The sequence below is a fragment of the Oryctolagus cuniculus genome, chromosome 15 (genome assembly GCF_051225735.1).
Source record: "Oryctolagus cuniculus isolate XC-2025 breed Fujian yellow rabbit chromosome 15, ASM5122573v1, whole genome shotgun sequence".
Classification (NCBI taxonomy): domain Eukaryota; kingdom Metazoa; phylum Chordata; class Mammalia; order Lagomorpha; family Leporidae; genus Oryctolagus; species Oryctolagus cuniculus.
In genome coordinates this window covers 76,727,478-76,743,610 of record NC_142881.1, presented here as the reverse complement: position 1 = coordinate 76,743,610, position 16,133 = coordinate 76,727,478, and the positions used below count along the sequence as shown (strand labels likewise).

Below are 16,133 nucleotides of genomic sequence, written 5' to 3'. Positions count from 1 at the left end.
AGTGGTTCCAGACATGTTTGAGAATTACTCCCTGCTGCCAACTTGCCTTCCAGAACAGCTCTTCTCTGGAAAGGACATTTATGGGCATCTTCTCCAACATGTGGTCCTGGGTCCTGAGACAGAATCCATGCTCTGGGCCTTCCTCCTCAGGGAACTTCAAAGGGTGTCCCAGCTATTTGCTTTGCAATTGTCTTCCCACTCATCCCTGCCTCTCATTATTGGGAAAGTGGCAGTGGAGGACCAATTTGGTTCTTAATGCACTTTTGCTAATTGCACCGTATGTTCCACATTTGGGTCACAGTTAGTCTTGGGTACTGTTTGTGTGTCTTCAAGGAGGGGGATGAAAATGAACCGATGGAGCAGACTGGTGGTGTGGGAAGCCCAACTCCCCAGTCAGGCATCTGGCTGCACCCTGCATCCCCGTGGGCCTTCAGGAGATGTGCACAAGAGGTCTGGTTGCAAAGACCCACCTGAGATCGCCTGCTATTCCATTTTGATGGACTGGCAATTTAATTGCAGTAAATTGACTTGCAGTTAAATTACTTATGATTTCATTGTGAGTGCCTCCCTGCCCACCAGGTTGTATTTTGCTGTTATTCAAAGTCACATGTCTGTGCTTGTGGACAAAATGACAGTGCTGTGGTTATCCAGAAGCCAGCATCCTGTATCCTATGAGAGCATTCTCTGTCATCCTGTCTGTACCTGGCGTATGTCAGGGCACAGCGCTAGGAACCCAGGCTGCCCCTGCTCTGCTGCCGTGGAGAAGGACACCTGCTGGAGGCAGTGGGCTCAGTGATAGATTGCCAGCTCAGAGCAGAGCGAGGAGGGGGCACAGCGAGGTAGAGCAACCCGAGATCACAGGACAGAGAGTCGGAGGAAGATGCTGAAGCATGAGGCTGATGAGCCCACTGTGTGAGCTGCACCTCACTTTAGACACAACCATACCCTAGACTAAGCATTGATCTTAGTCTCGAGTTGGCTCCCCAAGTCTTGACACAACCCATGTAAACTCTGACTCTGGCCATGGTTCAAGATGTTACCTGGCACCTATATGAGCCTGACCCTCTAGCCAAGAAAAATCCTGTTTATCTGTTCAAAGAATATGTATGCAATGCCTGCAGAATGCATGATTCTAGGTGAGTCACCAACTTTGGATCCTCATCACCTCTTCTCAGTAGCAGCGTGAGATTTGATGAGGTAGCACATGGCCAGGGTGGTTACTTCTGTACATAGCTGTGACCGCAGGTGCCCTCACCATCGCCTGACCCTTCTTGTCCCCTGCCCTGACTGGGGCAGAGGGAGGAGTAGTGATTTTTCTCAGCATGTAGACAGGGGCTCCTGTAAGGCTGTGCAGGGGCCTCGACAAGCCTCACCTCTGCTGGCCTTGCACGTGTGGCTCTCCGGGTCTCCATGCTGACACAGCCTGCACGGGTTCTCTGCTTGCTCTGTGCCCAGCCCACCTGCCCTGCCTGGGTCTTCTCAACCTCTTGTTCCCTTAGTTTGTGTCTACAGCAAAACAACCCCAAAGGATAAGCCTTCTAGGGGTGGCCTTTCTTCCTTAGCTTCCCTCCACATGCAATTTCCTCTCCTGAATTCACATGTTTTGAGCATAGAAAGGATCTATGACCTGTCTTGGCTCTAGAACTGGGTGTTCACTCACCTATTCTGAAGGCAGTGATGTTCTCCTTTGATGCTGGATGAAGCTCTGTATCCCCAACCTGTGGGTGGAGGTGGTCACCTACCAGGGACTCCAAATGACCATTCTGGATTCATTGATGATGGAGCCAGTGCTTGACTCTGAGTAGTGTCTGAGGGCCTGTGTTGTCATCAGCATGGCTTCCTCCTTCTAGTGGAAACACCTGGGTGTTCTGAACACTTCTGCTGTGCATGCTATCTGTCAATATGTATACTCCCACTAGCACCAGACTTCACAGAGAACAGGAGTTGTGCAGAGGTGACCGTGAAGTGCACATAAGCTCCGGCGCATCAGATCTCACTGGGAGTGCACCTGTAGGGATCAACAGACACGGATACACTGGTCTTTACCATACAGAGAACTGGGGCAGCAGAATGCACTGGAAGGGGGCCCCTTTGATGTTGGCACAAACTGACCCAGATTCAGAGATCAGCCATGGCGAGGAAGGGGTTACTGTCTTCTTCACATAACAGAATGGAAGGGTCACTTCCCTTTCTCTCTGATATAGCTGATTTAAGTGAATAGAATTATCCTCATTTGCCTGATTAGGAAACTGAAGCTCGGAGATGTCAAAGAACCTGCACAAGCTCATACAGTTCCTGACACAGCTGGGATCCAGAGGGACAATTTCTGCCTCCCAATGACCACACTGCGGCAGACAGAAAATCGCAAATCAGTGTTTGTGGAGCACAAGAGTGAACTACCCTTTTTATGTGCAAGTGATGTCTCATAACTAGGTGCTCCCTCCTCCCTCCAGCTTGAGATGTGCAGAATTTCAGAGCGAGATGGGATCACACAGGCACCCTAGATCAAGGACGGCAAACCAAGGTCAGGTTGCTGGTATGACATGCAGATTATCAGCAGGAAAGACTGTCCGGGATGGAGGCAATGTCATAGAAGAAGGGAAGAGAGCGCAGGTTTTGCAATAGACAAGTAGACAAATTTCTGAACCTCCTTCAAACCTCTCTGTTTCCCTTATTTGTAAAATGGGAGTCGTAATACCTGCCATCTGGGACCATGGAGAGAATTCAATGAGAAGTTCATTTCTGAAGCATCTGTCACTGTGCCATGGAGGTTTAAAGAAAGAAGGCTCCAATTGCAGTTAGCTAAAACCTAAAGACTTGGAACCCAGATCAAGCCACTCTGTCCTCCATCTCTGCTTCTCTCCACTCCTCCCTTGCCTGGACCTCCTTCCCTTGCCCCCTGGCCTGGGAGCCTGCCCACTGCTCCCCTCCATCTGTCTATTCCTCTAGGCTGGAACACATGACTCCTGTCCTACCTCCAGGTGCCCTCCACTCTCCCCTCCTCTCTGCACATCCAGACATTGTCCAGCCTCAGGGAGCATCTGTTTGGCTAGTAGTTCAGTGCCTACAGACCTCTTCCTCATCTTCTTCCTATTTCTTGTATCATTGTGGGCTCGCACATTGCTCTAAACCATACCTGGCAGATTCCAGCAGCTCTGGAGCTGTTTTGTCAGTGGGATTGTCAGGCCCTCAGTGCCAGAGCTCTTTTATTGTAAGTAGAGTTGAGTTCAGGCCTCAGTTTAGGAGCCCATCAGTGAGCATGTCCTTCTTGCTGGTGGTTCCAGGCTATAACTTTTTATTTATTTATTTATTTATTTATTTATTTATTTTGACAGGCAGAGTGCACATTGAGAGAGAGAGACAGAGAGAAAGGTCTTCCTTTTGCCATTGCTTCATCCTCCAATGGCCGCCGCGGCCGGCACGCTGTGGCCGGCACGCTGTGGCCAGCGCACTGCGCTGATCCAAAGGCAGGAGCCAGGTGCTTCTCCTGGTCTCCCATGGGGTGCAGGGCCCAAGCACTTGGGCCATCCTCCATTGCACTCCTGGGCCTTAGTAGAGAGCTGGCCTTGAAGAGGGGCAACCGGGACAGAATCCGGCACCCTGACCAGGACTAGAACCCGGTGTGCTGGTGCTGCAAGGCAGAGGATTAGCCTATTGAGCCACGGTGCCGGCCATGGCTATAACTTTCTGGAACAGAACATAGAATTTGGAAGAGAAAGGCAGCAGACACTTAGCATCTTCTGCTGCTCTAGTCCTTTTCTGGTTAATCTCCCAAACCCCAACACATAGACTAACTCATGTTTAGACATGCACACACGTACACACAACATGGTGCACAATATTGTACCCATTTGACCAAAGCAGCCTTGTCCCTGTTTTCTCCTTGTTATCACTATTGATATAAACTCCATTTTCACTCATGTCCTAATTTATCTGAACAATTCAGGCTAATTTTGTCATTGAGTGGCTACTCAAAGACATCAGCTAATTACTTAGTGCTCTTATCTCTGATGGGACGTTCTGTCTTCAGCTACAAGAGGTCTGCATGATGAAGAATGGGACATACAGCCACTGGTGCAGCAAGGTACAGCTCTCCTGAGAGCAGGGCACTGAGAGCAAAGGAAGCCTACACGCTTTCCAGAGGCTTCCAGAAGGCTTGCTCCACACACAAGCTTGTCCCAGAGCTGCACGTGAGGCATCTGACAGAGCACACATAATTTCCCCTGCCTGGAACTCTCTCTCTGTTGTTCCCAACTGCCTCAGAGACAATAGAAAAGGGAGTCAGAGCAAAATCAGATTACCTCTGATTTCATTTCTTTGTTTCTTGGATCATAGGTTTAGGTTATTTTAAGAACTGCTGCCAAAGGCCGGCGCTGTGGCTCACTAGGCTAATCCTCCACCTTGCGGCACCGGCACACCGGGTTCTAGTCCTGGTTGGGGTTCCGGATTCTGTCCCGGTTGCCCCTCTTCCAGGCCAGCTCTCTGCTGTGGCCAGGGAGTGCAGTGGAGGATGGCGCAAGTACTTGGGTCCTACACCCCATGGGAGACCAGGAGAAGCACCTGGTTCCTGCCTTTGGAACAGTGTGATGCGCCAGCTGCAGCGCGCCAGCCATGGTGGCCATTGGAGGGTGAACCAACGGCAAAAGGAAGACCTTTCTCTCTGTCTCTCTCTCTCTCTGTCCACTCTGCCTGTCAAAAAATAAAAAAAAAATAAAAGAACTGCTGCCAAAGAAGAAAAAGCAAGGAATTCAATAAAATAACAGCAGCAATGACACAATAGAACAGGACTGTGCAAACTCCTTCCATGTGCCTTCCTCTCTTCCCATCCTTCCTTCCAATCCCTAGACTAGGTACTGAGGGCAGGTTCCTAGGGAGTGACTGGGTGCTGGGGATAAGGAGATGCACAAGGTCAGGGCCGTTCTCCCAGTCCACAGGCAGAGGGGGAAGTGCAGGCTGGCACTGCAGCTCACTAGGCTAAACCTCCGCCTTGTGGCACTGGCACACCGGGTTCTAGTCCCGGTCTGGGCGCCAGATTCTGTCCCAGTTGCTCCTCTGCCTGTCAAAAACAAACAAACAAACAAACAAAAAAACCAGAGGGGACAGTGCAGGGCAGATCAGAGCTATGACAACAGCTGCAGGGTGATGGGAGGCATGCCGGCCTCCTAGTTAGACCTCAGCCTTCTCCCCTACTGTTTCTACTAAGTTCTCCTTCCCATTCAGTGCCAGTGAAAGATGAAGAGAGGAAGCTCAAGCAAGAGACAGGAGATTGCAGCAGGTGGGAGTGTAGCAGCTGAACTTGAGGATTCTTCAGCCTTCCTTCCCGTTTTGGTAATTAAGTAAAATTTTAAAAGTCTATTTGAGAGTTGGAAAGATGCCCTCAGAGAGAGAGAGAGAAAGAGAGAGATCCCCATCGCTGGTTCACTCTCCACATGTCTACAGTGGCTGGGGCAGGGCTGGAGTGGAGGTGGGGACTATGCAGCCCATGGGACAAATAAGGCCCATGACATCATTTGGTCTGATCCTGCCAAGGAAACCACAGGCAGGACTCAGAATTCAATGTATCTATGCTAGGCTGATTTTTTAAGTTGATAATGCTTGATGGCCTGTGAATGATGTTATAAATATCCAAATGGCTCTTGGCAGATAAAAGATTCCTCACCCTGATAAGCCCAAATCTGGAGCCAGAGATGCAATCTTGGTCTCCCATGTGAAGGGCAGGGATCCAGCTACTTGAGGCATCCCTGCTGCCTCTCAGGATCTGCACTAACAGGAGTCAGGAGCAAGAGCCAAATATCAAACCCACACACTGCAACGTGGGGTGTAAGCATGACAACGGGCATATTAACCGCTAGGTTAAATGCCTGCCCTGGTAATATTCATTTTTAATAGGCTTTCTTTTTGTATTCAAAATAAAAGCTCACCCTAGAAACATTATTAAAAAAAGATAATAGCTCACATTTCCTAAGTTCAGACTTGGTTGCTAGGCTCTGAGCAAAGCGAATTGCATATTCAAATTGCTGCTGGGATTTGGAGGAGTCCATACACCAGCAGAGCAAAGCAAGTAAGCAGCACGGCAGGTTTCTAACCAAAATGTGCTCCCTGCGAGATCTTAACTGGAACCTATCCTGCCCAGAGACAGAAGCGGGGCAGTTAATCCCATGGAAGGTCCTTTTGGGGTTAGTATATTCTCTCCTTTCTAATACTTACAGCCCTTATTTTGATCTCAACTACATTGGATCCCATTTCCAGACAGATATTCAATAACATTGACACCAACTTACCTTGTTTTAGATTTCCAAGTTTTTCTAAGCATGGACTTTTACTGGAATCTATTTCAGCAGTTTTTGGGGTTATTTTTGACCTACAAGTACTCTCAAGAATATCAATACATTTGTGAATGTTGCAGTTTCTGTAGGTTTCTAGTGAACGTGATGCCAGAGTGAGTAAGAGACAGATACAAGACTTCCTGCTTGGATCACACATTATAGGGAAGGAGGTAAGCAGCTGCCCTCCTAACAGAAGTAGATAGTACGTATGTAGATAAATACAATACTTAGAATTGAGGCTGGTGTCCCAAGGAGAATACATAGGATCCTGAGATAAAGAATAGAGGTATGGATCAGTTGTTACTTTCATGAGATCAGTGGTGGACTTGAGAAGCTGTTATCAGTATTAAGTTCAATGATGGCAAATTAGAAAGAGTTGGGCCTATGAAAGCTGAGGCTGATGAAATCCAGGAATCCTCAAATCTTAGAGTTTAAACAGTTTCTGGGAGATGATGGGGGTTGGCATTTGGCACAGCAGTTGAGACACTACTTGGGGACATATCCTTGTGCTGGGACTCAAGTCGTGCTTCTCTGTTTCCAATTCCAGCTTTTTGCTAACGGGCATACTGGGAGGCAACAGGTACTGGCTCAAGTAGCTGGGTCCCTGCCACCTGTAGGGGAGACCTAAACTGAGCCCTAGGCTGCTGGCTTTGGCCTGGCCCAGCCCAGCCAGATGTTGGGCTGAACCCCAGATGATGGAGTGAGCCAATGGATGGAAGGTTCTCTCTCTCTCTCTTCTTTCCAGTAAAATGAAAGTAAACAAATAAAATGCTGAAGTTTTAGGGCTCTAGGAAGCATCCTAAGGTTCCTAAGCAGACAAGAACCTGATCAGGACATGGCAGGTGAAGGCAAGCTCTCCTGTTGTGTACAGAAGGAAACCTCTGAAAGGATCCTTTTAAAATGGATATTTTAAGGACATAATAGACATATTGTTGTGTAAAACTGGGACTTCTGATAAAAGGTTAACTAGGACATGCAAGGAACTCCTACAACTCAACAACAAAACTTAATTAAAAAATGAGCAAAGGACCTCCATAGACATTTATCTGAAGAAGATATACAAATCACCAATAAACACATGAAAAGATATTCAACATCACTAATCACTAAAGGAAATACAAATCAAAACCACAGTGAGATACCTACCACTTCACACCCACTAGGGAAGCTATTATCATAGAAATAGAAACTAAGTCTTGGCAAACCATATGGAGAAACTGGAGGTTTGTTCATGCTAATGGGAATGTGAAGTGGTGCAACTGCTATTGAAAACAGTTTAGTGGGTACCAGAAAGGGAGGCTGAGTCCTTAGGTGAACCCCATCAAGGCCTGAGGCTTCTGCCAGGGGCACACTTTCCTGATTGCAGTGAGTGAGCTGAATTCCAAGAAGAGCAGAGCAGTATCATTGGGCAGAGGGGCCAGATATTGGGGCTGGAGGACACTATGTGCTGCAATTGAAGAGTCAGGCACTAGGCGGTCAGGAGCTGAGCAGAGGTTCCCTGACAAGTGTCTGTGAGTCCTTGATGAAGTACGAGGTTAGACAAGTTTAAAGTGAGACTTAGAAGATGAATCTGCTGTAGAGAGAGAATGGAACACACACTAGAGTTCAGGCACTGCTCCTGGGTGTCAGAGTCATCCAGTGGAGACACTTTGAGATCTGCCTTCTCAGGAAAGTATTGAACTCTAGAGGAAGACCCAGTTTGGACCTCTCTCACAAACACTGAAAGCAAACCCTAGAAAGAGGCCAAGCAGAAACAAAAGTGGGGAGATTGGGTCTTTCCAAGTAACAGAGGCTAGGGAAATATATTTGTCCTGCAACACATCTGCCATCATAAAACATAAACCAAATGAGTTCTAAAGTGAGCAGGTGGCAGAGCTCCTACCTGCAGGAACAGAAGACACGACACAATTCAGAGGAAGATGACAGAATCCAACCTAATACAGCAATGTTTATTATAAAACAAAGTATTACCAAACACAGGTGAAACTAGGAAATGTTAAGAGTGAAGATATCAGGAATCAACACAAGGAAGTGGAAACTGCCAAAGCAGTCAGTGAGGGGTACCCAGGCATTAAGCCCAGGAGTTAAGACACCTGTATTCCACATACAGGTGAGTAGGTTTGATCCCTGGCTCAGAATCCTGACTTCAACTTCTTGCTAATGCAGATCCCAGGGAGCCATGGTGATGACTCAAGTAATTGGGTTCCTGTAACCCACATGGGAGAGCTGGGTTGAATTCCCAGCTCCTGGTTTCAGTCCGGCCCAGTTCTGGCTGTTGTGAGCATTATGAGGTAAACCAGCTGATAAGTACACTGTTTTCTCTCTTTCTCTCAGATCAGCAGATGAACCCCCCCCCCGCCTTCTCTCTCTCAACCTGTGTCTTTCTCTCTCTGCATCTCAAACTGAATAGAAAGAAATAAAATTTTGGAATGTACTGGATTTAAAAAGTAATTATATCAAAAGATTGAAGACAGAAAAAAGAGAAGCATTCAATTAGACTCTAGATTCAAAGAAATCATCTGATTTGAAGAAGAGAAAATATAGAAAAAATTGAACAGACTCAAGGCTATGTGGGTCAATATCATACAATCTAATGTATAGGTAAATAGGGTTTCCAGAAAAAGAATAGACCATTAATGTTTTAGGAAAAGAAGGGTTTGTGATATACTAACTGAAAAGTTGCAAAATTTGATGAAAAACATTGACTTACAGATAAGAAGCTCAGTAAACTTCAAGCAGAATGAATGCAAGGGAAACTTCTCCCAGGTATATATAATAGTAGTCAAGCCACTGAAAAACAAAGATGAGGTGAACATTTTGAAAATGTTCAGTGCAAACCAATTACATTATGTACCTGGGGACAAAGGTGATACTGATCCCCAGCCTCCCATCAGGAAGGGATAGTTAGAACACAACAGAAGGGCACCCTGAAAGTGCTGGGGTTGTGGTGGGGTCAGCCAACTGAGAAGTCCACATAAAGTAAAAACATTCAAAAATGAAGGCTTCGTAGAGAATGTTCTCCCAATCAAAACTGACAAAACCTTCTTCTGGAACACCCACAATGGAAGACGTATATGTTCTTAAAGCCCAAGGCAAATGTTACCAGAAAGAAACTCAGATACATGGGAAGTCAAGGAGGCAAGAGAAACAGAAAAGAAACAGTCACACGTGGAAGAACGCATTATTTCTACTCATAATTTTTATGAATAGTAACTATTTTAAGCAAAAATAACATCATAAGGTAAAATTCGAAAAATTATTTTTAAAAATGATCCATTAGCACTAGAGAAGGGTATTGTGAACATACAATTATACTACTCTCTCTATTTTTTAAAGATGTATTTATTTGAAAGAGTTAGAGACAGAGAGGGAGAGACACAAAGAGAGATCTTCCATCTGCTGGTTTACTTCCTTAATGGCTGCAATAGCCAAAAGTCTGGGCCAGGCTGAAGCCAGAAGCCAGGAGCTTCTTCTGGGTCTCCCATGTGGGTGTTGGGGCCCAAGCCCTTGGGGCTATCCTCTGATAATTTCCCCAGCACATTAGCAGGGAGCTGGATTGGAAGTGGTATAGCTGGGACTCAAACTGGTGCCCATGTGGGATGCCGGTGCCACAGGCAGCAAAATAACCTCTTGTTCCACAGTGCCAGCCTCTATATTGCTCTTTATTAATTACATTTTTAGAGCAGTCTGTGGGAGGTGTGTAGAGTAAAGTGGAAAGATGTAACGTAGGAAGTGGTCCATTGTTAATCTAACCAGCTAACGGAAGTTTAAGATACCTTGGAGCAAGCACTGTAAAACAGCAAAAGACATGCTGAGAAATTAATTGAGAAGATAGATGATTATTGCATGTGACTAGTGCTCCTCAAAAAGAAAGTGAAAAATAAGAAAATGACAACAGAAGAACAAAACCAGAAAAGCACAGATGGAAAAACAATGATTCTGTGGCTGTAGCCCAATCATCGGAATAATCACATTGAATGTATGAGGAGTCTTCACAAAGTTCATGGAAAATGTAAATTTTGAGCAAGCTGTACATTGATTTTGGAGTTCTTTGCATCAAAATAAGCTTACTTCTCTATTTCATTTGTTCATGGACTTTCTGATGTATCCTATACATGAACTGAACATTCTCAGAGATTCATAGACTGAAAACAAAAATCTGAAGCAACTCCATTCTTTACAAAGAGATGAAGAAATTCTCCACCCATGTGGTTTCACCAGTGAATTCTACCAAGCATTCAATAAAGAATTGCAATGTTACGCAAATGCTTTATACCAATGCTTATAAGAAGGAACTTCAAAAAGCCCATAGAAAATGAAATTAGGAGGTAAGTTTACATTGGTATTTTGAAATCCATGCATAGATTTATTTATTTTTTTGACAGGCAGAGTGGACAGTGAGAGAGAGAGAGAAAAAGGTCTTTCTTTTCCATTGGTTCATACCCCAATGGCCACACTGATCTGAAGCCAGGAGCCAGGTGCTTCTCCTGGTCTCCCATGCGGGTGCAAGGCCCAAAGACTTGGGCCATCCTCCACTGCACTCCTGGACCACAGCAGAGAGCTGGACTGGAAGAGGAGCAATCCGGACAGAATCAGGCGCCCTGACCAGGACTAGAACCTGGGATACCTGTGCTGCAGGTGGAGGAGGATTAGCCTATTGAGCCATGGCACCAGCCCATGCATAGATTTTCAACAATTCATTTTTGCTCTGAACATTTTGAGGCCTCCCTCTATGCACAGATTTCTCAATTTTTTACCAAAATCAACATCTTTTAATTCCATTTTCCATGTAGTTTTTGAAGCACCTGTATACATCCTCAAAATTGAAAACTATAGACCAACATTCCTCATGGACATATTTATAAAAAGGAAAATATTAGTCAGTTGTATCTATAGTGGGGTCCACTTTCTCATTCCTAGTGCTGATGTATTTTCTCTTTTTGCCCCCTTACTTAAATTGATTGCAGTTTGTTTTATTGATGTTTACAAAGACATGTAAAGGTATTAACTCTAAGTTATGTTTTATTACAATTCCAGTTTTACATTGAATTTAGGTTCTCTATGTGTGTAAAACTCAATCTTATGTTTTATTTTCTTTTCAATACCCTGTGCTATTCAAAAAGATCATAGAGTACAAAATATATACATTAACTTTATTTATAACATCGTTCAGTTTCCTCAAAAAATATTTATTATTTTCTATTTGACCTGTGAAAGATTTAGAAAATTGACTTTGCATCCTAACTTGACTACAGTAGCATTGCTTTCTCTTTATTACACTAGTTGTTATATTTGCATTGATGGTGTGTTATAAAGCGTAAATATTTCATGTGTCTATTGAGATCAGTTATCATTATCAATAATGCTATTAATACTAAAAATGCTTCCCACTTACCTTAAATGTCCAGTTTGGGAAATACCCCCCTTAAGAAGCCTGGGCATGGTCCATTAGTCTCCTTTTTTATGTCCCCTCAGATCCCCATCTTAATTCTTTTATTTCATATACACAATTTTATTAATGCAATGCATCGAACGGGTTCTTCCTCACGAAATTGTGAACTGCATGAGAATGGAGCCCATGCCTTGTTTCCTTTCGAATTCCAATTCTCAGCACAGTTTTTGTACTTTGGGGAAGGGTTGAATAAATGTTTGTGGAATTGGACTGAAAGAAAAATAATGGGGGAAAAAATGAGGTATTTAGAAATAATTATAGCAGGGCTTGAAGAATGTGCTGGCTATGAGGTTGGAAAATGTGAAGAATTTGAAAACAAGGAGAAAACTGAAAGAAAGCTGCATCTTTCGATCCGCCTCACCTTACCCTACCCCAGCACCCCTCCTAAAGCTTTCTCTTGGCTGGGCCAATCCTTCAGCTGTGTCTCCTCCTGATCCCCTCCCTGCGTGTCCTCACCGTACCTTTCGGTCTGGCTTGGGCAGCGTAAGATGGCTTGTTGTGTGCATGGCAAGTCTCCAGGATAAAGCACTGTGTTTTGACAACTCGGGGGTATGAAATCATTCATTATAAGCTACCTCTTCCCCAGGTTCTACCTGACATGGGGAGAAGCAAACCAAGCTTTTGCTGGAAGCTCTGCAGAGGCGGGGTGAGGAGTTGGAGGGATGAGCCTACTGATTTCTTTGCCACACACCCCATGCCCGCAGTTCTAGGCATGCCCTTGGAGGGTGCAGTCAGCATAAAATCTGGGAGAATGCAGCATGTTAGTATCAGCCACAGCAGTTGCTAACTTTTGCCTTGTGGATTCCTAACACATCTTAAGCTATAGCTTCATCTGGGGCTCAGCTGAGGGGGAGATGACTCTCAAACTATTTCTACCATTATTTCTCCAGTCTTAAACTATTCCTTTCCCTCACTGCTCAATGTGTTCAGTCTTTGCACCTGGGCAGGACAAGGGCTCTGACTGTACTAGCACTTGCATTCTGTGGAAGTAGCACAGCCTGTCTTACACCTTCAGCCTGGACACTTGCTCTTCCCTCTACCTGGGATGTCCTCATCTGTTACTTCTCTTGCAGTTCTATCCATCTTTCAGGAACAAGTTCAAATGCCAGCTCCTCTGCGAAACCTTTCCTTTTACAAGGAATGTTGAAAATAATCTTCCCTGCACTTCCAATTTAACATGGCTATTTAGTCATCTCAATTTTTTATCAAATAGATAATAGTGAATGTTTAGGTTAAATTTGTTTTTGTTTAATCAGACTGTGGACTCCTTATAGACAGAACAGAATTTTATTCATCTTTTGCAATCTTAGGACCTATGGTTGTTAGCACACATTCAATAGAATTGTGGGTTTATTGGAATTGGAAAGGTAGATGCACTAACTGACTGCTAATGGGAGGTAAGGATGTTTAAGTTTGGAGGACTGGTCTTTTGGGAAATGCAGAAGCTATTTCTGATATCCAAAACCATGTCCGTAGAGCATGGAGCCTCACACTGACAATAAAGCTGCTTCCCCCTACTCATTTCTCAAGAACTGATAAGATCCTGGTGCTCATGGCTGGACTGGCATGGATTCTAGTTCCTCCAACATGCTAAAGCAACATCATCTGTGGGGAGTTAAGTTCTGCTTTAACCTTCCAATAGGCATTTTTTTTTTAAAGATTTGTTTATTTATTTGAAAAGCAGAGAGTTACAGAGTTACAGAGAGGCAGAGGTAGAGAAAGAGAGAGAGAGGGAGAGAGATATCTTCTATCCACTGGCTTACTCCCCAGATGGCCGCAACGGCCAGAGCTGCGCCGATCTGAAGCCAGGAGCCAGGAGCTTCCTCCAGGTCTCCCATGTAGGTGCAGATGCCCAAGGACCTGTACCATCCTTCACTGCTTTCGCAGGCCATAGCAGAGTACTGGATGGGAAGTGAAGTGAAGATTTGATCTGGTACCCCCATGGGATGCCGGCACTGCAGGCGGTGGCTTTACCTGCTACGTACGCCACAGCACCAGCCCTGAGGCATGGCTTTTGAGACAATTTATTCATTAGTAAAATACAGACATTAACACCTTCTTTCAACACAACCACCTGCCTGTGTTTTTTTATTATTATTATTATTTGAATATTCTTTATATGAAATCTAGTATGTGATTCATGGCATTCCTGGCTCCCCAGCATTTTGTGCAGATGAAAGGAGATGACACAGACCCCTGGTCAGATTGGCACTGGGGTTCAGGCTGTGAAGCTCCCTTTGTGCTAAACACAAGAGGAGCTTACACACAGGAGGGACCTCTCGGGGTCAGGGCAGAACTGCAGGCCTCCATGGAAGGCAGCAGCAGTCACAGGGCTGCTGCATTCTCCATCAGGCAGTGGCCAGAGCTGGAAGCAGGCATGTGTGTGGGTCACGGGAACCACCCCTTACCTCCACTGCTGCATGGCTGTGGCGGGGGTCCTGAGCCAGCACAGCATAGGAAACCAGGGAAAGGCAGGGGTCTTGTACCGGGGCAAGAAGGCTGAGGAATATGCTGTGTCCTGGAGCTTGGTGACTTTCATAAAGCTGTAGGCACCTGGCTGCAGAAATACTAAGAAGAGCTGCTCAGGTCTGGACCCAGTCCCGTGTTAACAGTGCGGGAGCTGCTGGCCATATTTACAAAATCACTGCAGGATGGAGCCCCAAGCATCAGTGCAGGGTCTCATTATGAACTGGCTAATGCTGGGCATATGGACGCTATGGTGAATTCTCTAGATTGCAAGGGGCGAGTACTGAGAGAAGACAAATACATGGAAAACAAAGAAAACCGCCTCTCCATCCTCTCCATCTGGGTCTGCCAAGGGCAATTGCAGGCAGCCTGAGATGTATGAAGAGTCGCACAGCAATGCTACCGTCCCTGCCTGTCTGTCCTGTCCCTTCCTGCTTTTTCTAATGCATGCTTGAGGAGCTGCCACATTTTCCTTCTAAGTCGTGTTTTCTCGATGGTCAGGTTTTCTCCAGGTCTCCCCTCCTGCCTACAGGGGCATGGACTCAAGCTCAGAGACGGTTTGCTTTGGGGAGGAATATGTGCCCACCAAATGTTATGCCTTTGTGGTGGAATCAGTACCAAGAGCTCAGTGGGCCTGAGCCGTGTCACTGTGAAAGGGAGCCAGAAACACTTCCTAGCCACCCCACCATTTCTGAAGACTGAACTGTGGCTCTGGGGAGCTTTTCCTATTTCTTAGAGCTAATAACATTTTCTACAAACACAGCCTCCGTGCCCAGGAATCCTGTGCACGGACGGAGCCTTTGCCACAGAGTGGGACAAGTCCCAGGCCAACAGCTGCCTGAGGCTCCAGGCTCATTAAGCACACTTCATCTTCCTTGCTGGCCGGTACTGAGTGTTCTCCCTACTGCCTTGTTGGATCTTTCTTACTTTCCCCTAATCTATTTTGCTCGCTTGGGCCGGCAGCTCTGTGTGTCCCAAAGTATGAAGAAGCCGGTAGCCTTCACAGCATAACAGTCTCCTTTTTGTTTGTCTCCTTCCGAGTGTTTGATTTGGTATTTTTTGTCAATTTGATATCGTTTGGTAGCACTCTATCCGTGCATATCCTGAGGCTAGAGTATCTTTCAGTGGAACTGACTCTGCCTCTGAAATTCTGTCCATGAGTTTTTGCTATTTTGATCCTGGTCTGTTAGTTCTCGTCTGTTCTCCTTTGTCTCTTGTTCACCCCTGGCGGCTCATCACTCTTCCTTTGTTCTTAAGTGCCTGGGTTTGAAGAAGAGACCTTTGTCTTGGCAAAGCAGTCCTTGTGTTGCCATCCCTCGAACTGATGCTTCTCACCTGCATTTTAATTTCAGGAGCCAGCAGTTACACGGTACTTATATCCACCATGTTGTTGGACTCACACAACTTTGAACTCATACGAACATGGAGAAGTCAAAATATAGGCAAGCAAGTGAGCGCTTGCAAGGTGGTTATTTTTGTGTATTTTTAAAAATTTATTTTAGAGACAGAGAAACAGGGAGGGAAAGAAAGAGATCTCCCATATGCTGATTCATTCCCCAAATGCCTACAACAGCTGGGCTTGGGCCAGGCTGAAATCAGGCGTTGGAAACTTGATTCAGATCTCCTTTGTGGGTAGCAGGGACCCACATACTTGAGCCATCACCTGCTGCTTTAGCAAGATGCTCATGAGCAGGAATCTGGAACCCGGAGCCCAGATTCAAACCCAGACACTCCAGTATGTGATGCCTGCATCCCAATCAGCCTCTTAAACACTAGGCCAACACTTGCCCCAGAGTGATTGCTTGTAACTCCAGTCTACACCTACCTGACTCCCAAATCTTTTCTTTCTCCATCCAACCACAATGACACCCTCTCTACCACCACCACAC

General features: G+C 45.6%; 1 long non-coding RNA gene across 2 annotated transcripts in view; it reads left to right on the top strand.

The window, feature by feature from the left end:
• The window catches only part of LOC138845407 (uncharacterized), a 99,063-nt gene that overhangs the window by 59,080 nt on the left and 23,850 nt on the right, over positions 1-16,133 (top strand). The window lies entirely within an intron of this gene.